Here is a 27,447-nt window from a genome sequence, read left to right as displayed (position 1 = left end):
GAATGTTTGAAGAGTGATCTTAGTTAAATTTGGTAAAAACCTTTTAATGAAAATCAAACTGTGGACAGAATGTTCAACTGATTATTGGTGTCAATATTCTCGTTCATTCATTCATTTTCCGTTAGCTTTGTGCCTTTTTTATCAGGGGTCATTATTCCAGCATATGTTTTATGCAGCGGATGCCCTTCCAGCCACAACCCAGCAATGGGAAACACCCCTTACACTCTCACATTCACACACGCATTGATACACTAGTCAATTTAGTTCATCCAATTCACCTATAGCGCATGTCTTCGGACTGTGTTCACCCACGTGCAAACTCCAGACAGAAATGCCAACTGGCCCAGGACTTGAACCAGAGGCCTTCTTACTGTGAGGCAACAGTGCTAACCACTGAGGCACTATAATGTAAGCAAAACTATATAAAAGTCCTTACCATTTTCTGAAAAAAAAAAACTTTACTGATAAATACCAACACTGAAAATAATTAATGAATGAAATACCTACATGGTTTATTGAGTGTAAAAATTTCAGTTGTGGCATTTTGTTCGAGTAGGACCGTAATCAGTGTTTCACGCTATGTTCACGGAGAGTGTGGGAGTTATGTCAGCCTCAGTCCATGTTCAGACATTAGCCCCTTTCACACATACAGACCTTTCCGGATAATTGCCGGCAATTTTCCGGAAAGGTTGTATGTGTGAACAGGTCCTTTTTGAAAATACCGGTAAATTCGTTCTGGCTATTTTCCGGAAAGAGAAGTTGTAACATTACCGGCAATTTGCCGGAATGCTGCGCTGTGTGAATGCAGAAGTAAGATTGTCGTAATAAGCCCGTGCACGTCTAGAACGTGCTGACGTGAGACGTCTGCTTTAGCCAATCACAACAGTCAGATGCATTTACGTCCGCGCGGTTTGTGAGGATAAAAGCTTTTGAATATTTTTCCAGGCACATTTAGCTGCAAGAAGTTAATCAGATCACGTTTATATGTTCTTCTTAATGCCAACTGTGTAAATAATCATCGATGAGATGCTTATGATAAGCCGTTGTTTGTTTACCTTCAAGCTTTGCGTGTGCCTGTGATACAGCCTAAGAGCGCCAGCACACGCACATATTATGAACATCTCGACATGCGAAAGTGATCCTGCGAAAGTTGTTCACAATATTGATCATCCACAGAGTTTGTAATTTAGTCAAATGTTTACAAATACAAGCGCAGCCGTTTAAAGCTCATTTGTGGTGAATGATGTCAGAATTTACCGGTATTTTGGAATGGATGTGTGAATGCTCTTTTCCGGAATATTTCCGTAACGTCCTCGCCTGTGTGAACAGCGCTTTTTTCAATATACCGGTAAAGTCGTTCCGGAAATTTTCCAGATATTTACCGGTATCACTGTGTGAAAGGGGCTATTGAGAGGGTAAGAGGAGAGAAAGTTTTCTCCTCAACTCTCAATTATATTGTGAGTGAAACAAGATAGCATGGAGAGTGTTTTTCGTGATAAAGTGTCCCATATGTTGCACATCAATATAGCAGCATTTTTTTATGACACTGTATAGCAATAATTCATTTTTACTGTACTGTGACTGAGGGTAGGGGTGGGCTTTAAAAAATTACTATTTATTGGGTAATTTCAAAGTTAACATAGATAATACTCAGTACAGCTACTGTTTTTGCGTTACTGTGACGATTGGGTTTTGGGTTTTTAGGGGTATAGGCGTTAATAAAATACACTAAATGTGTCATGAACCTGGTTTGATCAATGTTAAAGCTGCGGTCATACTGGGCTTTTCTCCCCATAGACTGGCAAATGCGCCAGACCGGAAACGCAGGGTCATGCGTCAAGTTTCGCAGGTTGCTGCGGTGCAAAGTTCAAGCTTGGTGAACTCTGACCTGCGAAATCGCATCACTTGACTGCGTGAGAACAACTGAGGATCAAAACATGACCTCTCTGGACAGAAATTTAAAACATGGAGCTATCGCTTGCTTTTTAAACACCTAATAATCTTGTTTATTTCTGCCCCTTTTCACAAGCGCTGCACAACAGAATTCCGCATTATCAAACTGTAGTGTGACCGCAGCTTAACGCCTTTCCCTCTGTGTCCTGCTCTTGGCTGTTAGCTCTTGTAATCAGCGTGAGCTCTGATCACCAGTCACCTGTTTTCGCTTTACCCTTATTGGTATTCCTATATCTTTCTCCTTTTCATTCTCTCTGTTGTCAGTTTGTTGTTGCTTCGTACGTTACTTTAAGTGTGTTTAGCGCTTCACTAACCTACACTTTTTTACCCAGTTTCATCCCATCTTGTCTTGCCGTGATCTTGATTATATGTACAAGTTGGCTGAACCCTGTTAAAGTGTGCGCTCATCTATAACTGTGCTCTGACCATCAGCGCCTGGAGGTCAGACGTTCTCCGCATCGCAGTGGTGGGCTTACGAAACCAGCCTGCCCTCTCCTCTCTCTTTCTCGGCCAAGTGGGTAGCCTTTTGAGAGTCCTTTTTGAAGATCCAGCTCTGTGTCCCTTGTTAAACGACAGACTGCCTTGTTTTGACTTTTTCATTAATCAATTCAGTTAAACCGCACTATTGTGTTCTGTTTCGTGACAAAATGAGACGTTTAATTAATAACATGAGTGCCCACGTGGCCAGTAAGTGTGAAAGGTCACAGATCACGCATTTTTAGGCTGAAGTGTGGATGGATTTTTTTCTTAAACGGTAAGTAGCATTTCTGTTCTGAAATGCTGTTGTAATGAATAAACAAGCTATTATAATCAACACCTTCAACTCAGTAGAAAAAAGATGACGATGATGATGACTATTGCAATCTAACAAGAACAAGATGCTTTCAGTGCTGGAGAAGATGTCTGTTTTATCTGATTATTCTGCAGTTTTAAAGCTCTCTAGAATCTGCTGCATTCGTTCAGGTTTGACTCAAGGCACTGGCATTTACAGGAGCATGTAGGCAATTTGTCAAAGGAATAACACAGAATTATTAGAGGTAAAAATCACTCCGATGTCAGGATTAACAAGCTGTGTCTAATTTGCTACATGTGGTCTGCATGTGTATGTACATGAGAATGGATGTATGCAAGACTATATTTGATAACATACTGCAATATTTCTGTATGTAATTAATTGATCAGATCACAGGCAGGGTGTGAGATCATTTTAAAATATTTACAGATTAAATATTTAAGTGGTAACTTGTTTGATTTAGTGGCTAATTCATATGAATTTGTTTGATCTTATTCATACAATTTAGCATGATTTCCCCAATGATGGTTGGGTTTAGGGGTTGATTTTGGTGCCGTGCCTCATTTTAAAAGTCGTACTGAACACTCTGAAAAGTTTAGATGTGAAAACCTCTAAATGCTATCTATCTATCTATCTATCTATCTATCTATCTATCTATCTATCTATCTATCTATCTATCTATCTATCTATCTATCTATCTATCTATCTATCTATCTATCTATCTATCTATCTATCTATCTATCTATATATCTATCCATCGATCTATCTATCTATCTATCTATCTATCTATCTATCTATCTATCTATCTATCTATCTATCTATCTATCTATCTATCTATCTATCTATCTATCTATCTATCTATCTATCTATCTATCTATCTATCTATCTATCTACATAATTTTAGGACAACTTTATTGAAAGGTTTTAATTTATTTTGAATGTTGTCTACTGTTATGTTATACACGTGATACGCACATCCATCCATCCATCCATCCATTCATTCATTCATTCATTCATTCATTCATTCATTCATTCATTCATTCATTCATTCATTCATTCATTCATTCAATCATTCATTCATTCATTCATTTATTCATTCATCAATTCATTAATTCATTCCTTTACTTCTGCTTATCCAAGGCAATATGCGTTTATTTAATCATATTCTAAGATTCACCTGCAATTTTTCTAAAACTTTTGCTTTCAAATTTTCTAGGCTTTTAATTTTGAGGTGATGGAATGCCTATTGGCTCCCTCTTTTAATACATGCTGTGTGTAAAACACATTCTGCACACCATAGACTAATGAGCAATTTATGAATTGAAAAGCTCATGAGTTCAAATCTCATTCAGGTGCAAAATATCACACTGACCTACAGCCAATGTGAGACAATTACAAAATTAAACTGTTTCTCCTTGTTACAATATACTGAAAGTGAATTTGTTCTTTGCTTTCATATTATTTAGGAATGAAAGCAGATTCCATTCATTTCTATTACAGGCACCATCGCCCCTTCTATATGCAATCCTCAAAACAGTAATGTAGTTCATGTAGCTGTGCATGACTATTAGACAAGCTTCATATTTATGTATAGACACAGTCACATAACTTAAAGTGGACGAAAAGTGACACTGGGACACTGGGACACTGGGTTTTGGGTGCGTGTTTGAACAGACTTACACATAATAATAATAATAATAATAATAATAATAATAATAATTATTATTATTATTATTATTATTATTATTATTATTATTCATTTGTAGCTTTTTCTAATGTATGTTATTTATTATATTATTTGTAGATAATAATAATATTAATAATAATAAAATAGTAATAATAATAACTATTATTATTATTTATTTGAAGCCTTTTCTAATGCATGATATTTATTTTATACTTTATAAGTAATAATAATAATAATAATAATTTATTTGTAGCTTTTTCTAGTGTATGCTATTTATTATATTCTTTGTAAATAATAATAATAATAATATATTTGCAGCTTTTTCTAATGTGTGTTATTTATTTTATCCTTTGTCAACAACAACAATAATAATAATAATAATATTAATAATAATAATAATAATAATAATAATAATAATAATAGTAATAATAATAATAATAAACATATTACTGGCCGTTTTCACTTTATTTACAATGAAACTGCTCCAGATGAACATATTTACGGGGGTGGGTTGGGAGGGCGAGGAGGGGGGTATCTCTTATTTTCACATTTTAGTGTTGACAAGTATGTCTTATTTGCTGACATTATCTTCAGCATGTGCGCTGTAAAAACTAATGGCGGATGGCTGCTTCTTACTCAGGGCTGTTTATGGTAATGAGAAAGAGATCGTCACTAATGGCCTGGGATTTTTTACCTCTGATGACATGTACAAAGAGCGAATGTCAATCAAAGTAAAAATAGAATTAATTTAGTTTGCCAATAGTGGCTGACTATATTTACAGACTTGTTGCCACATAACTGTGTTTAAACCCTTTATAATTTATTTTTATTTTATTTTATTTTTTTGCATAATGAATCCCCTTTTAGACTTTCTTTTCAATCTTCTTTTCCAATAGTTACTAAATGTGCCAATTGACCAATTCAATGTGGTCATGTCATTGGCCTGTGAACATTTCCAGCTTGTTATCTATTTCACAACTCTAACACAAGACAATTTAATCATACCTTCATGTTAAAACAGCTATCATAACATTATTTATCAATATGTGGACCTTATTGGATTCTCGGATGCTATGGAAATTAAAAATGTAAAACAGGAAATAAGTAAGGACCATTGCTATTGTTTACATTCGTCAAAATGGTCTGTAACAGCGTAAAGCACTGTATGTACACTTTAATAACAATAGATAAGGTGAAGTTCAAAGATGTGTGTCCAATATAAACTACTGTAACGCAATGCTTTGCTTTTTGTTTTCATAAAAAGTCAGATTCAAGCTTTGAGTTTTGAAGAAAAAAAAAAAATGCCCTACACTCTTACTGTCTTGCTGTTGAACGTGAATTTGTGTTGATTGAGCTCATTTTGCTTCTTAGGCTACACGCTGAGAGAGAATTTAAACACAAAAGCACCTGATTAAAAAGCGTATTCAAACAAACATAAACACAATGTAATGAAAGGGCCTTGTGACAAAAATCATCCCACCACTGTCTGTGTGCGTTTAGATAGCAGTCGGCGGAGAGCTCTTTCATTTCGTCTCCTGCAATTACCCTCTCCATCTTACCTAGCAATCAAAAACTTGTCGTGCTGTACAAGGCTAAATGCCTGCATAATAGAATCTTCCTATGATCTTTTGTAGTAGAGCTCAGCCTGCGGTGCTTCTCTCTCTGTGTGTGTGTGTGTGCGTGTGTGTGTGTGTGTGTGTGTGTGTGTGTGTGTGTGTGTGTGTGTGTGTGTGTGTGTGTGTGTGTGTGTGTGTGTGTGTGTGTGTGTGTGTGTGTGTGTGTGTGTGGATGTGTGCTGGTCTAGAGCTTTTAAGCATAGCACATACAGAATGATGTATCAGAGAGTACATGTAAATTATGACATTTAAAACAACCTCTCTTTTTTTTCTCTTTCTTGCTTACTTTCTTGCTTTAAATGCTAAATGCTAACTTGGCTGGTTAAATTTCTGCATTCACAAATGACAAATTCATTGTTTCATTCATTCATTTCATTCATTTGTATCTGACAAATTTAAAATGTTTTAATACTTAAAAAATATCCTAAAAGAGATGAATATATACATTATGTTTTTGTGCATTTAAAGGTAAAATATGAGTTTTTTTCACTAACATCTTAAGGAATTAAAAGATAATGCATTCAAATGCAAACAAGTTATTGAAAAATAATAATTGTTTATTATTTTATTATTATGTTTCTCTTGATTTATCCTGTTTATTTACATGTTATTGTATATCTTCTCTAGCATATTAATTTGGGTGTACACATGTTTTGACTGTGATCTTAAGATTTGTTCCAGTTTTAGGTTTGGAATTGACTAATGTGATGTAACTGCATACATATGTTTTTGCAAAACATTGTAGCAAAATATTTATTTAAAAGACAGATCTGTGAGTGGTGTGCCCATTTATCTGAACACATTAAAGTCATTAGTTTGACTTCACTTTAAAACAATTGAGTTAAACTGAAAAAAATTAAATTAAATACAATTTGTGCATAACTATAAAAAATAAGTTTTGTAAACTTAACATTTTCAAATTGTTTACTCACTTTTTTAAGATAAGTTAAGTTGTCGTTTTTTTAGCAAATTAGTTACTAATCACTAATAAAATTCTAAAGTTTGATGACAATAATTGCAAACAAGAAAAGATAGCTCATGAAATCTTCATTTTCAATTTAATCTTGTTTCTAGTATAAAAACATAAGTAATAGGAAAAAAAAGTTTGCTTAGACTTGTTTGACATTTATTCAAAACTGCAAATTCAAGTTTTAACATTATCTATCTAATGTAATTTGCTATGTCTATAGATTTTATATTTATATAGTGTTTAAACCATTTTAGATTATTTTAGCCTATTTCAGGCTTCTCTGTTTTTAATGTTTGTTAAGTAAGTAAAGGTTTATTTATATACAGACATTAAGCCAAAAAGCGCTTTACAATAAAAGAAAACCAGAAAACAAGTAAAAGAAAACATATTAAAAAAAAGAAAAACATATCAAAGCAGGTTAAAAATCTAAGAACAGAAACACCAATGTAATACCAGCTCACCATACTAATAATTAATAGGTTGGCCAAAAAGATGTGTCTTTAAATTATTTTTTAAAAGGTTTAACTGATCTCTGAATTAAAAATAATATAATGAAAGCGAATAAAAACAATAAAAACATAACGTTTATTGCTACACATTTACATATAGAGTACACACTGTAGGCATTCTCTTTATTGTTTTAGAAGAAGCTACTCTGTAAAATGCAGGGTTCCACCAACGCAATATTACTGCAATCCGTTACTTTTTGATTTAGTGGGTAATTCGTATGAAATCGTATGATCTAATTCGTACAATTTAGTAGGATTTGCTCATCACCCTATGACGGTTGGGGTTAGGGGTGGGGTTAGGTGTCATGCCTCCTTTTTAAAATCGTACTGTACATTTTCATACGACTGAACTAGTACGAATTCGTATGATATAGCCACTAAACAGACAAAACGTAAAATACTTACGTTTCCTCGTGAGATCAGGCTGGTTCCACACAATTTCTTCATGTTGTCCCAACAACACAAACTTATTATTATTATTAGTTTTTTTTTTACAAATTTAAGTGGATTGAACCTAAAACAATTAAGCTGTCCCCAATAAAATATTAGTAATTGTGTTATTTCAACACAAGTAGTTTAAACAAGCAGCAAACATATTTTTTTCAGTGTATATCATTTAGAACCACATGCAGACACAAAAAAAAAATGCATTAAAACTTTCCAAAGGTCTTATGTACTAGAACAACTGTGTCCTGTTTGTGAAATATAAAGTCATTGCAAACGGAGGCTCTGCACTCTATAAATAGACTCGCATCACTTCTAGTAAGGGCTGTTTTCTCCTTTCTCCGTCCTGTACCCAGGATGGCAAGGTTACCTCCCATCAACTTAGTTCCGAAACAAATAGTTGACAAACACAATGATCATTCCCCATATGGTCAATGCCAGCATTATACTCACAGGAATCACCCCCACCTCCTTCGCTTCTTGATTTCAGCTCTTGAGGATGCTTTGTTCAGTTCGCCGGTTTCTGTTAAGTGTTTCATCAAATCCCCCATGAGATACTCAAGACTGACCATTACACCCCATCTCTCCTACCGTACTTTCCAATTTTAGCTCTTTTATTAAACTTTCCCGCTCAGGTGTCAAACCTACCGCTGCTTTGGGGTTGAATAGCGAGGATAGTATTCCCCAAACAGCCCAAATCTAGCATCTTGCCTTTCGTTACCAATGCAATAATATGTAGTAACACAGCTAGTGACGTCCTTTCAAGATGTTAAGGAAACATTCTTGGTCATTTGGGGGCTTTTTCCCAGTTTAATAACCACAAATGATCCTACCTCCATCTCTGAAAAGCATCTTTCCCATGGGAAGATGGAGGAGGTGAATTAAGTCCTTGTTTTTCTCAGTCTGGGTTAGGAAAGACATCTAGGTCTTTTGATACAGTAAAAAGCGGCAAAACATACTATTAGTGAAAATGCAGAATGAACTGGTATGTTGGAATTTCAGACAAAATCAGGCCAAGGTAAAGTTCAAAACAGCTGCAGTAGTTAAAATAAACCTTATGGAAAGCAATGGCCATTACATGATAAGGAGATTTACAAATATTTAAAAATAATAATAATAATAATGCCATTAAAGTCTCTGTGAATTTGAAGTTGTTGAGTTTTTTGAGACAGAATGTTCTTTTTTTTTTAACTGAAACGGAATAGTAAGTTGGGGGGGGGGGGGGGGGGGGGTCTTCCTTCTTCCGCATCATTCAAAAAGGATCGCCACTCCAAATGGGGAAACAAATAGTCAGACTTTGATCAAAGAACTGACCATTACTTTAAGAATATAAATGTGCTCTGGCAAAATAAATATTTAAAAATTTTAATTTCACACAGACATTAAGGATTTTTATTAAAACAAACATCTGATTTATTGAGAGGCAGCACGTGGCACAGTGGGTAGCATGATCGCCTCACAGCAAGAAGGTTGCTGGTTTGAGCCACAGCTGGGTCAGTTGGCATTTCTTTGTGGAGTTTGCATGTTCTCCCTGTGTTCGTGATGCTCTGGCTTCCCCTACAGTCCAAAGACAAGCTAAATTGGTCGTAGTGTATATGTGTGAATGCAAGTGTGTACGGGTTTCGCGGTGTTGGCTTGCGACTGGAAGAGCATCCGCTGCGTAAAACATTTGCTGGATATGTTGGCGGTTCATTCTGCTGTGGCGACCCCTGATTAATAAAAGGGACTAAGTTGAAAAGAAAATGAATGAATGAATGAATCAGAATTATTACATTCATAATGTTAACATTGTGTTTTAGTCATGGTCGTCAAAGAAACAACAAACAAGAAACAAATCTTTTTAATTCTGATAACTGTACTTTATGACTTGACAGAATAGCCCAGTCTGTCAGAAACATCTGGTGGTATAGGGAATTATCTCATTTAAGGGTGAGGTTATTTTCTTGTAGTTACATCCACAAATGATCCAACCTCCATCTCTGAAAAGCATCTTTCCCATGGGAAGATGGAGGAGGTGAATTAAGTCCTTGTTTTTCTCAGTCTGGGTTAGGAAAGACATCTAGGTCTTTTGATACAGTAAAAAGCGGCAAAACACTATTAGTGAAAATGCAGAATGAACTGGTATGTTGGAATTTCAGACAAAATCAGGCCAAGGTATTGTAGAATTGTTACATTCATAATGTTAACATTGTGTTTTAGTCATGGTCGTCAAAGAAACAACAAACAAGAAACAAATCTTTTTAATTCTGATAACTGTACTTTATGACTTGACAAAATAGCCCAGTCTGTCAGAAACATCTGGTGGTATAGGGAATTATCTCATTTAAGGGTGAGGTTATTTTCTTGTAGTTACATCCATAAAGTTGAGCACTATATCTATATTTTTATGTATTTTTTATTAAATAATTAAATTTCTTGTAAAGCATTTTGGATCAACAGCGGTAGTGTAAATTTGTGCTCTATAAATAAATTGCTTTGCCTTGCCTATATGTAAATACACAAAACAGTGTTGTGCTTCTTGCAACATGATCCACCAGTCGTAACAGTGATGCACTTGAAAACCCTGAAGCTTTCAATTCATCTGTGCATGTCATTAAGAAAGAAAAAAAAAATAGTTAGCCAATCTTAAATTGAAATCTAAAAATGCACTTCCTGTTTTTTTTTTTTTTTTTTTTTTGGGGGGGGGGGGGGATGTCAGATTACATATATCTTAGTAATTGGTGTAGCTATAACATATTTAACCATACAACCTCTAACTGTCAGTTTTAACAACACAGAAATGGTGAGGAGTAGGTGTCTGTTAGGTTGTAATAACTTTCCCCAAACACTTTCCCTGATCTTTCTAAATGAAACGCCTACTTTACTACATCCAGTCAGCTCACTGTATAAAAAACAAACCACACTCACTGTTTGCTCATTACATGTTACCTTCCGGAATAACCATGGATAATGACAAATAGTGAGGAGAACATTTTTAACACACCTTCACACTGGTACAGAGGAAAGGGAAAAGAATATATAAAATATAGAAAGTACCTGAAAGTACTCAGCCCTCCTTTTTGTTTTTTGAATTAATCAAAAAATAATACTTTTTACTTAAATGCGTCCATTCTGATGTTGAATGCTCAGTTTATATAAACTGAATTCATATGACCGAGTGCCAATCACTAACGAGGATTTAAACATAATGAAACTGTGGATGGCTGTGATTGTTTTGTTGTTAAATGTTGCAAATCTCAAAGAATGTGTTTAACCTTTAGTTACAGTATACCTTTGTTTTTGATTACCTAAGGACAATTTTAGGCTGTATGTTATACTTCTATCTACAGTAAGAATGTCTTTGGAAAGATACTTAAACTTAAAAGTGTATTTATTCCAAAAAAAAAAAAGAAAATGAAAACATCACCTTAAAGTTGTTTTTTGCTGAACATAAAATATAATAATCTGAATAATTTTTGATAGGCAAAAGGTCTTTATTAAGTTTTTAAGACTTTATTATGACTTCCATAGTAGGGCAAAATCAGAATTGACAACAACTGGGACCACCAATTTGCTAACCAGCATTACTCAAAAGGTCTGCTTTTGTGTTCAACAGAATTTATTTATTCATTATTTTTTTGTTAAGAATTCAATTTAAAATTTTTGGTGAACTTAACCTTTAGGTGATATATAATCTTTACTTGGTATGTTCATTTACACTTAAGTGCAGTTTTAAGTAGCTTTTACACCCTGACTGTAATTCTAGTGTTTTATTTTCACTACCAATATACTATTGATTAGATACTTATAGATTTTTATAACTTTTGTTTACCTCAGTAAAAAAAAAGAATGCCTCACAGTAAGTGCATCATAGTGTGAGCATAAGAAAGAAACAGTGTTGGTATCCAGAATGCTGTAAAAGTGCAATCTCTTTAATCTTGTCTCTGGAAAAGCCTGGCTGGAGTCCTGAGAGATAGGTGCGTAGGAGAGATCAGACCCAGACACCAGAGGGATTAATGTCCCCCCCTCCCCCCACCGAATAAAACCCAAACACCATCAAAGATAAGCAGCAGACGGAGAGAAGCGGAAACACTAGGACCTGTGGCCTTGAACCCGCTTTGCTTCTGATACACAGAGCTTACAGTCTCCTAATGGCTTTATACTGATGAGGTGACTGATGTATTGTTCAGCGCAAAGAATTTCATAACTTTAGCAAACTGAACATCTCGAACAGAGCTGAAGCATTTTAGTAGTTCACAGTTAATTTCACAGTCATTGTTGATAGATAGACAGACAGACAAACAGACATAGATAGTTAGATAGACCAACATTTGAATCGACCAAAAGATTTATTTATTTGTTTGTTTGCTCATTTATTTATTTATTTATTTATTTATTTATTTATTTATTTATTTATTTATTTACTTATTTATTTATTTATTTATTTGTTTGTTTGTTTCATTTATTTATGTTTTCTTTTATTTGTTTATCTGTTTTTGTTGGTTTATTCATTTATATATGTTTTATTTGTTTTTATGTATTTAATCTTGCTATTTATTTGTTCGTTTTATTTATTATTTGCTTAGAACTATTTATTATATGTATTGCATGCAAAAAAGCGATTATTTCATCAGACTAAATATTTCATAAACTTTTCACTGCTTCTTAATAAAGAAAGATTTTTTCCTCCAGATGGTGCATTTACATCATCTACCAGCAGGGGTTAACTATAGGTCATGCCAACCACTAAAACTCTGACCTTTATGTCAAAACACATCCACTGCTTACTTGACAAGACAATAGGTTTGACAAGATTTTTTCAAGGTCTGTTCACAAGACTTATGCTTGGCAGAATTTTACAAACACAGGTGCCCCTCTTCTCTTTTTTAACAAAACCATGCATACAGTATGTTTACTACCACTCTTGAGGATTGTCATTTTTTTTTTTTTGTTCCTTCAAAATCTTTTTTAATGAGCCTCTGGATTAAAATATAAAAGAGATGAAAGTGAGCATGTGGCCCGTCGACGCTCTCCCTCCTGGTTAAGAGTGTAAATTAGGCCTCAAAAAACAAATGCTGACTCTGAGCACTGCCCGTTATGATAGCTATCATCATTACCATCACTATATCAAAAGCTCTTAATGTCATGCTGCCAGAACAAGTAGAAATTGCCCTTGATTTACACAGTCCAACGAGCGACCCGTCACCCACTATAAACCAGAGTGTTGTGGCTTTCAATAAATTAGGCAGTTATTCCATAGGATATTTTAATGAAATAAAAACTGTTATTTGGCAGATAATGTATAGTGAAATTATGATGCATAGAATCTTTTATTTTTGAATGATGGATTACATGAAATATACTACAATCCAAAATTTAGGGTAAGTTGTTGATGACAATACAACCACTACTACTACTATTAATAATAATAATAATATTCATAATAAAAAAATTATTAATAATAATAATAATAATAATAATAATAATAATGATATTATAATAAATAACAAAATACTATTAAAAAAAAATCCTAAAATTATGATTTTTAAAAATAATTTCAAATGATCACCTTAGCAGCACAACTCTTTATTTATAATAACATAATTTATTTATAATAATTATTATTTTGTTTACATTTTAAGATTATAAGGCTGAACAGCATGGCACCAGTTTAGAAACATTTTGCAGTATTTCTCTGTTGCAATCGGGATTAACAATTAACCCCGAAAAAGCTAAAGCAGCGGAATCACTACCATATTGCTGTTGTGTTTGCGATAAGGAAAAACACTAAACATGCTGGCCAACACAAAATAAATACAGGCTAATGGCCACCAACGAACTGTCTCTCAGAAATTACAAATATGTTAAAATTAGGCACTACCCTTATAAACAAATTGCATAGTTGCGATCTAAACAATTACATTCTCAAGAAAAAAGTCTCAAAAGTACATTATGTTGTCCAACAGCAGAGAAATTCGTCAAACTGTAGCGTGTCCTCTGCTTGTCATGAGTAACAGAGTAATACACAAGGGTGAAGGGTGAAGAGGCTGGATGGAGTGCTGTTATTTGCAGATTCAATCAGATTGAAGAGCCAGACAGAACTATTGTGTGTGTGTGTGTGTGTGTGTGTGTGTGTGTGTGTGTGTGTGTGTGTGTGTGTGTGTGTGTGTGTGTGTGTGTGTGTGTGTGTGTGTGTGTATATATATACATGAGCAATATCACTCGAGGCGTGCGTTGCTAATAATTAAAGATTTAATATAAGCATTTTCTCTAGACTAACAGTTTAAATGTCAAACGTGACCCTTCCAAAATATTTTGAAAAGCAAGTGTGCCTCAAAGTAAAAAAGGTTGAGAACCCCTGGTCTAATATATAGAATTAATGCTCAAATACCACGGTACATTATGCCACATCCACATTATTTTTTTTGACTTTATGTATAAAATGTAAATGTAATGGGCTGTCGAAGGAGAGGAAAATCTTATGGTGATTTTTCTGAAATTGTAATTTAGATTTTAAGAAAAAGCTAAATATTCAGAATATTCTAACACACACTTTAAACGAAAACACTACAACATTTAACAGTATGTATATATATATATATATATATATATATATATATATATATATATATATATATATATATATATATATATATATATATATATATATATATATATATATATATATATATATATATACATACTGTTAAATGTTGTAGTGTTTTCGTTTAAAGTGATGTATAATGATGTATAATGTAGCCATTATATATTTTATATGAATTAAGTCTATGCTCTAAACATCATTACATGATAATTCAAAACTGTTTACAAAAAACATAGTTCTACCATGGTTTTAGATCCCTCATGGGGGCAAACCCAAGCGGGTTCAGTATGGGCAACGCAAGGCTACAGGTTGGGTAGAATGGGTAAACACATGTGGGGCCTTATTGGTTCCAACGTGTAGGTCCCATGTAGGAAACACAAATGGGCAACACACACGTGTCCCACATGGATTAAACATGTTAGACATTAACAAACAAAATCAATCTCATATGGGTTGCTTATATGGGACACAAGTATGTGAAAACCCAGAGAATTACAAAAAAATTACTGAATTTTTTTCAAATAAATTAATTATATGTCAGCACAAAATGCTGCACATGTACTGTATATGTGAGTGTATGTTTGAATAGTATTATATACAGTACACAATTTTAAATGAATCTGCAGTCTGACAAAGTTGCATGTATAAATATTGAAACTTCTTATTTTACATATAGAGTTTAGAACATCACAGTCAGAATTTTCAAAAACCATGGCACATCAGTTATCTACGTATATACCATATACAGTACATTCCTACTTACAATATTAATGCTGTATCCCAATGATTCACTTTTAATAAATAGGACGACTCTACATCTGGCCCATTGTTTTTCTAGCTTATGTAAACACTTGTTCAACTCCTCAAACTGTCACCCATTTCTGTAAGCAACTCAAGCCCAGCCAAAGAGAAGATGCAGAACAACAGAAAGCAAGAATGAAAGAGTGAAAGAGAGATGAACAGCCAAAGCAGGCAAAGAACCAGCGCACATTATCAAGGCTGACAAGGCTCATTTGGACACAAGCGTGATGAAAGGAGCTCTCAGCCTCGTCTAATGCTGCCTTGTGAAAACGTTGTGACAATGCGGAGTGTCTCACTTAAGAATCTCATCAGGGGTCCCCAAGAGGGCAGTAACAGGCTCAGTGAGGAAAGAAATACACGCAGACATTGGTACAGGCACCGTTGAACACTATCACACAACTAAACTATGACAACAACTTCAGTGGTTCAAAATCGAACCGGGCATTTGTAAAAGAGAGAGTGGGCTATATATAGTTTGGAAGAACTCGCAATTGACGCACATGAAATTATAACAAGCCTACAGAAAAAGTATAATTAGCAAACCTTTTGTCCATCTTGTCGAAAACATACACGCACTATACAGACATGCTCTGACCAGATCCACATTCAAAGTCAATACAAGTTTAAACACAATGAACAGCTCCAAAAAATCTATATATATATATATATATGTTGTAAATCAACACAACTTAAGCAATGATGCAGATTTTATTTAGTTTTAATAAAATACATATTAATTAAATTAATAAATTATTTAATCCAATGAGTTTATCCATGTTTGACCCACATTTGCAACATAGGCTCATTCTAAAAACGTAGCCTGTATACATTTCTCGAGATTGTGTATTATGTAGCCAGAAGTACGTATGGCTTCATTTCATCTTTAAAACGAAAGTTTTGTTTCAATTGGTGCCTTTGAAAACACTATTGGTTGAGTTTAGGGAAGGAGGAGGGTCAATCAATCAACCGGTCAGTCAGTCATTCAGTTAGTCAGTCAGTCGACATCGGCCTCAGGTGAATTTAAGCAATAACAGCAGGTGCGATTGGCCCTCGCGAGAGAAATTTGAGATCTAAAAAAGTGAACAAAGCAACCTTTGGTGGATTTGTGAAAACAAAAACTGCAAAAAAAAAAAAAAAAAAAAAAAAAAAAAAAAAAAAAAAACATAGCCCCTGTGATGTATTTGGCGCTCTCCAGAAATGTATATAGTGGTAAGTTTTGTTTTCAGAAAAAGCCTTTGTTGCAAATTTGAGACCCATGTTTTAGAGTGTAATGAATAATTAAAGAATTATTTTAAAAATAGCCCTGAGTGTGCATTATTTTCTAATAATTCAATGGACTTTAGTCAATTATTCTGCTTGTGCTATGGTTACCATGCATAAAGAAACTGTTCAAATGTTGAATTTCAAGAAATTTGTTCAAGACTGCTTCTGTGTGTGTACTATTAGTACTACAGCATTTGCAGCTTGTTTAAGCTACTTATTTAAAACGAGCTGAAACAACACAATTCTTCAGGTTTTTTTGAGGGACAACTTTTTTTGTTTTATGTTTAATCAATTTAAATTTGTAAGAAAAAATATAAAGATAACAATCAATTTGTGTTGGGAGAACATGAAAGAATCAACCCAGAAATTTTTATAGTGCACCTTCCAGCTAATCGAAACAAATAATTTCAATCAATCAATCAATCAATCAATCAATCAATCAATCATAATACATTTGAAATGTCTTTTTTGTCACCTATATTGTTAAATTTATTAAAAAATGTATAAAATTATTGAGGGGCAATATGGTGGCTCAGAAGTGAGCACTGTCGCCTAACAGCAAGAAGGTCGCTGGTTCGAGTCCCAGCTGGGTCAGTTTGCATTTCTGTTTTGAGTTTGCATGTTCTCTCCGTCTTCACGTGGGTATTCTCCGGGTTCTCTGGTTTTCCCCACAGTCCAAAGACATGTGGTATAGGTGACTTAAATAAACTAAATTGGCTGTAGTGTATGTGTGTGAATGATTGCTGTTGTTTCCCAGTGCTGGGTTGCAGCTGGAAGGGCATTTGCTGTGAAAAACATATGCTAGATAAGTCGGTGGTTCATTCCACTGTGGTGACCCCGATGAAAAAAAAAAAAAGACTAAGCTGAAGGAAAATGAATGAATTAATAAAAATATTGTTTTATATTGTACACGAGACCAAATGAATTTGCTTACTACTGATGATTTGTGCATCAGATTTCTCAGTTGAAATGTGTGGAAGAGTATCACAACTTTCCAAGATTCTAAAGGTTTTCTTTTTCCTTGATCTTTTAATTTCCCAGCCGGCAGTTCTGTGTGGAGCTTGGGCTCACAGAGTGACTGTAATAACAGAAAACTAGAAAAACAATTTGTTTGCCCTTGTGTGGCATGGAACTCGCCTGTTTTCTCTACGTCCCTCTCTTCTGTTTGCTGAAGTACTGTGCAGTGTTTATTGAAAGTGCAGGCAAAACCACTGGGCCTGCAGAGGTGAATTAGTTACACAGAAACTTTCTGTGTGATGTCTTGGCCGAGATCTGTAAAGCTGGGTCTGTGTTGAGATCACTGGGCTTGATGTGAAGGCAGTGCCATACCTGTGATGCCATCTGTGCCACCCGGGCTCTCTATATGCAGGACGCCACCTGCCACTGGAAAGCTCTGGATGAACACATCTCCCCCGCTAGCCCTCCAAACAGTCTATTAGCTGAGGTCAGAAGGGAGAGAAAGACACAACTGACAATTAATGAGACAATTAACTACTGCGCAAAAACTTTCATTCTGATTTACTTTGGCTGTGAAATCTGTTTACATAAGTTTGCATCCTTCACAGAAAACTTTGCTTTTAAAAAAATGGAGCAAAAAATAAATCAAACAGCCAACATAAGCACATTCTAAAAATGCAGCCCTATTTACATTGCTGGAGACTTTCAAAATTTGTAGACAGAAGTAGGTATGGCTGCATTTTGTTTTTAATACGAATGCTATGGGGGTGGTATGATGCCATTCTTTTTTGCGCTAGCAACTTACCGCTTACCTCTGTATGGATGGCTTTTCAGCTGTTAAGCCTCAACGCATCTGCTAGTTCACAGTGAATGTTTTGTCATTTGTTTGCGAAGGTTTGCTTTGGGTGTGAGCGACATGATCTCATGTGGCAGAGCGTACAAAATTTTTGAGACTCGAGCGAACAGTATGTGCGGCGCCGCATTTCATTAAAGTTAAATATGAATCATTTTGAAGAGATTTTGTCTGAAACAGGTAAAACTGTACAGACACATGATCCGTCTATGCGTGATCATAGAGATAACAAGATGATCAATAATTCTTGGCTAAAAATTGCAACAATGGGAAAGAAGAAAAGTTTTTGTTAAAAAGTTTGAAAAAACCTGAGGTATAAGTTTGTCAAAGGCAAAAGAGGCCATGGCAACAGTGGAGACTCAGGTACAGAAATATGTTTTTACAAAATTTATAGGTTTTAGGTCAGGTGAAATTATAAATCAGCCTTTACCATATTGTCCAGTGGTTCTTAAGACACAGTCAGTACTTGACCGGGACAAGGGGGTTCAAGTGTGCCGAAGAACGGTTTCAAAAATCAGGTAAGACAAAAACAAAAAATTAAAACACAAATAAATAACAGGGTGAGAATATGGTAAAATCTGAAAATGTGGTAAAAAATCAGGGGGCTTTTCTTTTTCTGGATTGCTTTTCAAAACACTATTAGTTGGGTTTAGGGAAGTGGGTGAACACTGATCAATCTGTGCTTTTGAAAACACTATTGGTTGGGAATAGGGAAGGGGGTGGGTAGATGGTGGTATCAGTTGGTTGGTCAGTCAGTCAGACGATGCTGGCTCTGGTGGATTTACTTGAGAACAGCAAGCACGAATGGCACTCGCGATCTGAAAAAGCATACACAGTGACCTCTGGTGAATTCACAGAAACAAAAACTGCAAAAATATGTAGCTCCTGGCACGTATTTTGTGATCTCCAGAAATGTATTTAGAGGTACATTTTAAAAATGAGTCTGGGTTGCATACAGTACATATCCATATTACAATTATTTTTTCTCATTATACGCATTATAATCATTTATATTACATGTGAAAATTTGGTTGTTGAAAATGATTGCGCTGCAAAGAGCAAAACGAATTGTAACCATTGTAGTTTTGTATGTTAAGATGCCCTGGACTGATGCAACACACTGTTTATACAATACTGCCATCTTCACAAATGTGTTTTTTAGTACTGTAGCAGTAGAAGTTTACTTAAAGGCAATAATGGTATCATTGTCCAATACCTGAACTTTCTGACCTTTTTTAAAAGTTAGCTTTTTTTAGGCAGAAAAAACATTATTTTATAAATGAACAGGTAAAACACATGAGCTAAAAAGCTTTCTATTTTTAGTTGAAAATGGTGTCGAATGTTTTTTTTTTTTTTTTTTTTTTTACTTTTGTGTAGTCTTAAAGGTACTTGCATTTTCCCCATCTATACCTACATCATAAAGACTCTGTCTCATGTGAAGTGGCTGAAAACTAGCTTCTACTTTCCTTTTGAATAATTGATTTCCATGTTAGTTTGTAGAGGCTTTAAAATGTAAATAATTCATAGTAGGATTGAATCCAAGGGTGTTGTTATGACATGGAACAATCCTGTGCCAATACAGCAATTTATTTTGGAAATTACCGTCTATCTCATTAAGTCTCATAGTCAGCAAGCTGTCTGTTTGATGCAGTATGTGCAGCAATCACCACATGATTATTAAAGGGTTTTTTGGTGGCATGTTTGAGAAAGTCAATTTCAATGTCATATTCAACTGTCTGTGGAAAGGGTTGAAGCATTTCTTGGCTTGACAAATTCCAAACATTTTTCTTCCTGCCTTAATAGTCAAAGTAATTACCACTCATTAGGGTGACAAAACAAATTACTGTGAACTTGAATAGCTGAAAGGAATAGTTCGCTCAAAAATTTTTATTCTGTCATTTATTTGCACCCTGTCATTCCTAACTTGCTTTCTTCTAAGGCTAGTTGGATTAGTAGTTCATAAAGATCAGTTCTAAACTTGTAACTGAACTAATTGATAAATAAAACCATTTCAGAACAGTGAACTCATTGTCATGTTCAAAAAAACAGTCTAAGATGATTCGCACTTTATGACATGGAAGTAGCCCTTAGAAGATGGGTACACTGTGGTCATAAAGAGATGGACATGGTCAGCCATGTCAGCTGTGGTGTTGACATAATGCTTAATTGATACTAATGGGCATAAAGTGTGCCTACCATCCAAATGTTCCAGGAGAAATCGAGACTCATCAGACCAGGCAATGTTTTTCCAATCTTCTATTGTCCAATTTTGGTAAGCCTGTGCGAATCGTAGCCTCAGTTTCCTATCATTAGCTGACAGGAGTGGCACCCGGTGTGGTCTTCAGCTGCTGTAGCTCATCTGCCTCAAGGTCAGACGTGTTGTGCTTTCAGAGATGCTCTTCTGCATACCTCAGTTGTAACGAGTGGTTGTTTGAGTTACTGTTGCCTTTCTATCACCTGGAACCAGTCTGTCCATTGTCCTCTGAGCACTGGCATTTGCACCCACAAAACTGCCACTCACTTTGGACCATTTTTTCGGACCATTCTCTGTAAACCCTAGAAATGGTTGTGCCTTAAAATCCCAGTAGATCAGCAGTTTCTGAAATACTCGGACCAGCCCATCTGGCACCTACAACAAAGCCACGTTCACAGTCACTTAAATCATTTTTTCCCCCATTCTGATGCTCAGTTTGAACTGCAGCAGGTCATCCTGACCATGTCTACATGAATAAATGCATGTTGTTGCCATGTGATTGGCTGAAATTTGCATTAACAAGAGGTTGGACACGTGTTCCTAATAAAGTGGCCGGTGACTGTATTTATCTTGCTTACTTTAAAAACGACAAAAATCTGCAAAACATAGCTTTTGAAGACTTTATAAAAGTCATACGAACAACTTTTTAAAAAATGTATACTTTTGGGTGCTTTTTGAAAGCTTTACATTTCTCAAGGCTCTTCCAGTTAGTAATAAGAATACATTGTCCATGCTGAAGGACACAGGTTTTCTTTTCTTTCATTTCTCCTCATGCCACTGACACATGAATAAACCAGTCCTGAACGCATTCTCTGATCGTATGTCACTTTAATGTGGGCTGGGGTTGCTGATACTTAATGTTGAAGTAGTTAGATTAATCGAACTGCTGAACCATCTTCATGCTAAATCGCGAAAGCACAGCCATTTCGGTGAAGGCGACACAAGTTAATAATGAGCCACAGTCATTTTCATGACAACTGCCTTCCGGCTCATCAGGCCCAGCTTAGGAAAGGCAAAGCCATCCTCACGGTGAGCAGAATGGGGAACTCACAAAACAAAAGGCCGGTAACACATTCTTTAGAGATCAGTGATGGTTTAGCAGACTGTGGAAGGGATTTTTTTATAATGGATTTCTGTTGGCTGTTGTCTGCAGTGTTTTTTTTTTTTATTTATTTATTTGTTTATTTTATTCATTTTTATTATTATTTAGACTCAATACACTCAATAAACAATTATTATTATTATTAGGTATACCTTGTTAGAATTGGCTTGGAGTCTCTTCTGCCTTTCCAAAGTACCTGAATAATTAAAATGATTAAAAAAGCAAACACTATTGTGCTTAGTTCCATTCATATGTAACAAGTTAATACTAGTTAAATAGTCAAACAATCAAAGGACAAAAAACTCATCTTGGAATTTGTTTGCAGCATGTCCAAACTAAAGAAATACATGATCAGATACTTGCAAAATTTTTATTCTTTAAATTGCTAAATAATTATAATAACACTTAGCGCATGTTAAAAAAAAAATAATATTAATAATTCCATCAACCTGGATCTTCCTCTGTGCTTATATCAACCCCGGCTCATTTTGATTACGTACCCCTATATACATTTCTTTAGAGCATCAAATACATCCCAGGAGTTAGGATTTTTTGCAGTTTTTGTTTTTGCGAATCCACCAGAGGTTGCTGTGTATGCTTTTTAAGACCTCAACTTTTTCTCATGAGTGCCATTTGAGCTTTCTCTTCTCGCATAAATCCACCAGAGGCTGCTGTTGACTGACTGACTGACTCAACAAACGACTGACCAATCCTCCCACCCACACCCTTCCCTAAACCCAACTGACAGTGTTTTGAAAAGCAATCCAGAAAAAAAGCCCTCAATGCAGCCTGATTTTTTTTCAGTCATTGGCCATTTACACCACTGATGATTCCTAAATAGATTCAGAGGAGATACAGGACAGATGAAATTCACAAAAAATAAAACTAACATTAATGATAGTAAATAAAGAAAAATTACCAATATTAATCAAAAGCTCCATAAAATCCATAATTTTTACACTTATAAAATAAAATAAGATTTTAGATTTGCAAATAGGATTTGTACCCCTATTTTAAATAGGATAAGAGTACACCAGCATTCATTCATTTATTCATTTTCTTTTCGGAAGGAACCGCCAACTTATCCAGCATGTGTCCACCCATACACTACAAACAATTTAGCCTACCCAATTCACCTGTACCGCATGTCTTTGGACTGTGGGGGAAACCGGAGCACCCAGAGGAAACCCACGCGAACACAGGGAGAACATGCAAACTCCACATAGAATCACCAACTGACCCAGCCGAGGCTCGAACCAGTGACCGTCTTGCTGTGAGGTGAGAGCACTACCTACTGCACCACTGCGTCATCCATATATCAGCATCTAATCCTTTTATTTGGAAACACTGAAAACAAATTTCAAGATGAGATTTTTGCCCTGTGATGTATTTTATAGATGCAACAATGATAGATGCTGGTTAATCTGTGCTTTTGAAAACACTATTGGTTGGGTATAGGGAAGGAGGAGGGTGAGTCAGTCGATCGGTCAGTCAATCAGTTAACAGCAGCCTCTGGTTTATTTATGCGAGAACAGCAGGTGGAAATTACACTTGCAAAAGAACTTTGAGATCTCAAAAAATCTCTCTGGTACCTCCTGGGACATTTTTGGTGCTCTCCAGATATGTATATAGCGGTATGTTTTCAGAACTTTCCTCAGTGATTTTATTACACATTGGCATACAAGCGTCATGCAGTTCCTGGTGTTTTTTTTTTTTTTTGGTTCTCCCACTCTGGCCAGCCTTACTGACCCTATTTTGTTCTTTGTAAGTTCTTTGTAAGAAAATGTCACACTTTTTACTTTTTTGGGTTGAAAATAAGGTTTATAAACTGAATGTATCCTTTAAGGGGTGAATAGGAGAGCAAATTAGTAGAACGTTTACAAAATAACACAGGATGTACGGTAAAAAATATGTATCTCAGCCTGTTTCCCTAATTTACAATTACAGCGACAAGACTATGGTAAGAATGCATCCTGTAGGCTATTTTTAATTGGAATTCCTTACACCTCCCTCCGCTGCCTGCTGGTTTGACAGAATTAGCTAAAAGTTAAAGTGCACAAAACGGTAAGTTTGTAGACTACTGAAATTAAAGAAAGCTGAGAATAAAACAAGCTTTCTGTTTTAATGAAGTCATTACGCAGGCTTTTACAAAGCCAATTGTCTAGTCGTTTTTTGAAAATATAACCTGTCAAATAATAGAGTTCTTCACAATAGCTAATCTGCCCTGTCGTGGCTTACTTTGCACCTATCAAAAGGTGTGCATGTGTTACAATGCTTAAATGAGAACCAAAATGCGGAGTAAAAAATAGTTTCCATTCAAATGAAATGCATTTAAAGCATTTAGGCTCGAGCGATTTGAGTAAATCCATGAAAACATAATAATAATTGGTAATGTTAAATAAAGCAAGCGCTAAGTCCCTGATTATTATTGCATAGCATCAGTCCTCAATGACAGATTGTTTTGAGGTGCGTTGAAAATTCCCCCTCTCATGTCAATGCAATGCAAGCCATTGCATTACAATGATGAACCTGTCTTCGCAATGCATTCCCCTTGTCTTTCTCTTAACTGAGCGACTCATTTGGTTTCATCCTCCTCTACGTGGTATTGATTTCATTGATCGCTGCACATGATGGCAGAGTACTGTTTGCCGTGAGATAATTGTTCCATCATTGGTTCTGTGATGAGACTCTGAGTCCTCTTCACACATTTACAGCCTGCACCTGCTAGAGAGACTGATAAAACTGCTGAGAAAAAAGACATCAATTAACTAAAATCACTAAACAGTTGTCGTAAAAAAAAAAATAAATAAATTCCGTCATCAAAAGATTTTCATTCTAAAAAAAATAATTTTCAATGTAAATTAGGCTTTTTATTTATTATTTATATATTCTAAATTTAAATATTATATGTAAACATTTTAATAAGTAATTTATTTTGACAGTACATAATATTTTACTAGTTATTTTCCAAAATAGTAGCATTCAGCTTAAAGTAAATTTAAAGGCTTAACTTTCTTTATTAGGTTAATTAGGCAAATCATTGGACAATAGTGGTTCTATACCAATTGAAAATAAATCTTAAGGGTTCACATAATATTGACCGTGCTTTTTTGGTCACACTTATTTAGATGTACAATTCTTGCTTTAATTAACCATTAACTATGATTTTTGCTTCAATAAAATCCTATTATTTGTGTTATTGTGTTGATCGCTTTCAGCACTGCCAATTTTACATTGTCCTGTTTTTTTGGGAGTATGCTGTTGTATGTTGTGGTATTTGTTGTGGTCTGTATTTTGCACTGTCACTGTATTTGCACTGTCTGTATTTCACACTGTTTGGAGCCAGCACCTAAGCTTTTCACTCATCACAGCACACATGCTGCTGATGATGTGACAATAAAAGTGATTTGATTAGATTTGATATTACCCTGTAAAGCCCACTGGTGCAGCATTATGACATAACTTTAACAATTATAAAAAATGCAAGCAAATATTTTTATTTATTTTTTTTTTCTCAAAACCACATTTACATGATTGATGGGTCCTATTGTGTGTCCTCGCGATGAAATTTGATAGAAAAAAAAGTGTTTATAGGCCTGGTCATCCTGCCATGAACTTACTCTACCTTCAATCTTAGCATAGAGCTGATCTCTTTTTTTTTACACTTGGCTTGTAGCATATGTCCCCGGAATTGTGATGTGGAGAGGAGTTGACTGCGATGATGGGGTTTGAGTCCAGTGAAGAACGGTTCCAAAAAGCAGGTAAGACAAAAAAAAAAAAAAAAGCCAAAAAATTAAATAAACAGGTAAATAACATGGTCAGAATGTGATAATATCTGAAAAAAAAGGTAAAAAAAATGAGAGGAGGACTTTTCTTTTTATGGATTGCTTTTGAAAATATTGTTCCTCCTGGGATGTATTTGGTGCTCTCCAGAAATATATATAGGGGTACAAATTCAGAATGGCCCTAGGTTGGCTTTATAAGTACTAATATACAGCCAATATCTTAAATATAGTCACCAGTTAATAATAAGCCAGTATTTAATAGTAAGAATTGGTACTTATTGGTACAGTGTTGCCACTTTATTTACTTCCATGCAAAAAGACTTCTCTATATTAAAATATAATAGGAATGTTCCTTGCTCTCACTTGGGAAATACTATTAATAATAATAAAATATGCAGGGCTATTAATTTTGTATTATGTCTGGTTTTCATTCATACTACACTTGAATCTTTTAATTTCTCTCAAAGAAAACAAACTAAATAAGGTGTATACACAGTACAGTATTTATTTTCAAATGAAGAATGTGTCTACAAAAGATTATTGGAATCATTGATTCAATGGATTTATTCACAAACACAGACTCATTCAGGACTGGAACAGCACTCTCACTCTTCATTTTGATTACAACAGTTGTCCTTGGAATATTTGTATTACAAGTAACATGTCACTTGCAGTGTGATATCCCTAATTCATCCTTTTCTCTCTTTTTCACTCAGAACAATGTATAAACTCATCATTCTATCCCTCTGTAGACTGTGAATGAATTCATGTGGTGCAGAATGTGACCTGCTCTTTAAGATCCCAATTACACTCCTGACGCTGTGTCTGTCATGCTAATTTCAGCCAATAAGGAGAATCCCGAGATGATGTCATTTAGCAACTTGTAACCACAGGTGAGCTGGTACTGATCTAATCCCCAGCAAACCAGAAGAAAGAGCAGCATGGGGATGAATACTAACATCTTATGTTCTTTGGCTCTAAATGCCATGTAACCCAATTCGCAGCCAATATGGGGTTATTTCGTGTGGGAATGGCTGATAAATGCTATTAGTATTTTGCAGCTGGGGACCACAATGGAGTTAAGAGGGTTGATAAATTAAAGGGTATATTTTTTGCAGCCTAATCTCAAGAGGAAACACAAGTATTTTACGTTTTGTCAGTTTAGTGACTAATTTGTACGAATTTGTACGAGTTCAGTCATATGAAAATGTACGATTTTAAAAAGGAGGCGTGGCACCTAACCACACCCCTAACCCCAACCGTCATTGGGTGATGAGAAAATTGTACTAAATTGTTCGAATTAGATTGTACAAATTCATACCAGTTAGCCACTTAATAAAAAAGTTACGAATTGCCTTGACATTGTGTTGAGTTTTTGAGGTAATCCTGTTCGTAATCCTGTCCTTGTGAAATCAAATTTACAGTGATTGTTTTTCTAGCTCATATTGTCATTCTTTAGGTGAACAATTGATCTGTGTACGTTAAATCAATGGAAAATATGTTTGTTTTGGAAATCTTCAATCAAAGTTTGACCGTTTGCTTCCACGTTTGGAGAGGCGGTCCTTTTCTGATGATGCCCTACTCAATATTCGGTTTAAGTTGGAAGTAAATCAACATTAAAATAAAAGTCTCTGCAACTTTCGGTTGTAGCTCAAGTTATCTTGGTTTGGAAATATATGAATACTAAGGGCCTACTCACACTATGCCATCCGTACCGTGCCCAGGCCCGTTTCTCGGATCGTTTGAGAAGTGTGAGTGCGCTGAATCGCACTCAAGCACGGTTCACTTCATCAAAGTGGCGGATCTGTTCGGCGAAATATCTGACTGCGTGTCCCCGCATCCCTAAGGACTGTTTGGCGAAATATTTGACGGCATAT

General features: G+C 35.1%; 1 long non-coding RNA gene across 1 annotated transcript in view; it reads left to right on the top strand.

The window, feature by feature from the left end:
- Positions 1-27,228, top strand: part of LOC147832620 (uncharacterized) — a 335,349-nt gene extending 308,121 nt beyond the window's left edge. Inside the window, exons 5-6 of the long non-coding RNA XR_015517061.2 lie at positions 25,462-25,546; positions 26,287-27,228. This is a non-coding gene — a long non-coding RNA (uncharacterized LOC147832620). The remainder of the gene's footprint in view (positions 1-25,461; positions 25,547-26,286) is intronic.
- Positions 27,229-27,447: the final 219 nt, after the last annotated feature.

Source organism: Danio rerio, chromosome 19 (assembly GCF_052040795.2).
Source record: "Danio rerio strain M-AB ecotype USA chromosome 19, GRCz13ab, whole genome shotgun sequence".
Lineage (NCBI taxonomy): Eukaryota > Metazoa > Chordata > Actinopteri > Cypriniformes > Danionidae > Danio > Danio rerio.
Note: the sequence above shows the minus strand (reverse complement) of the source record. Positions and strands in the feature narration are given on the sequence as shown.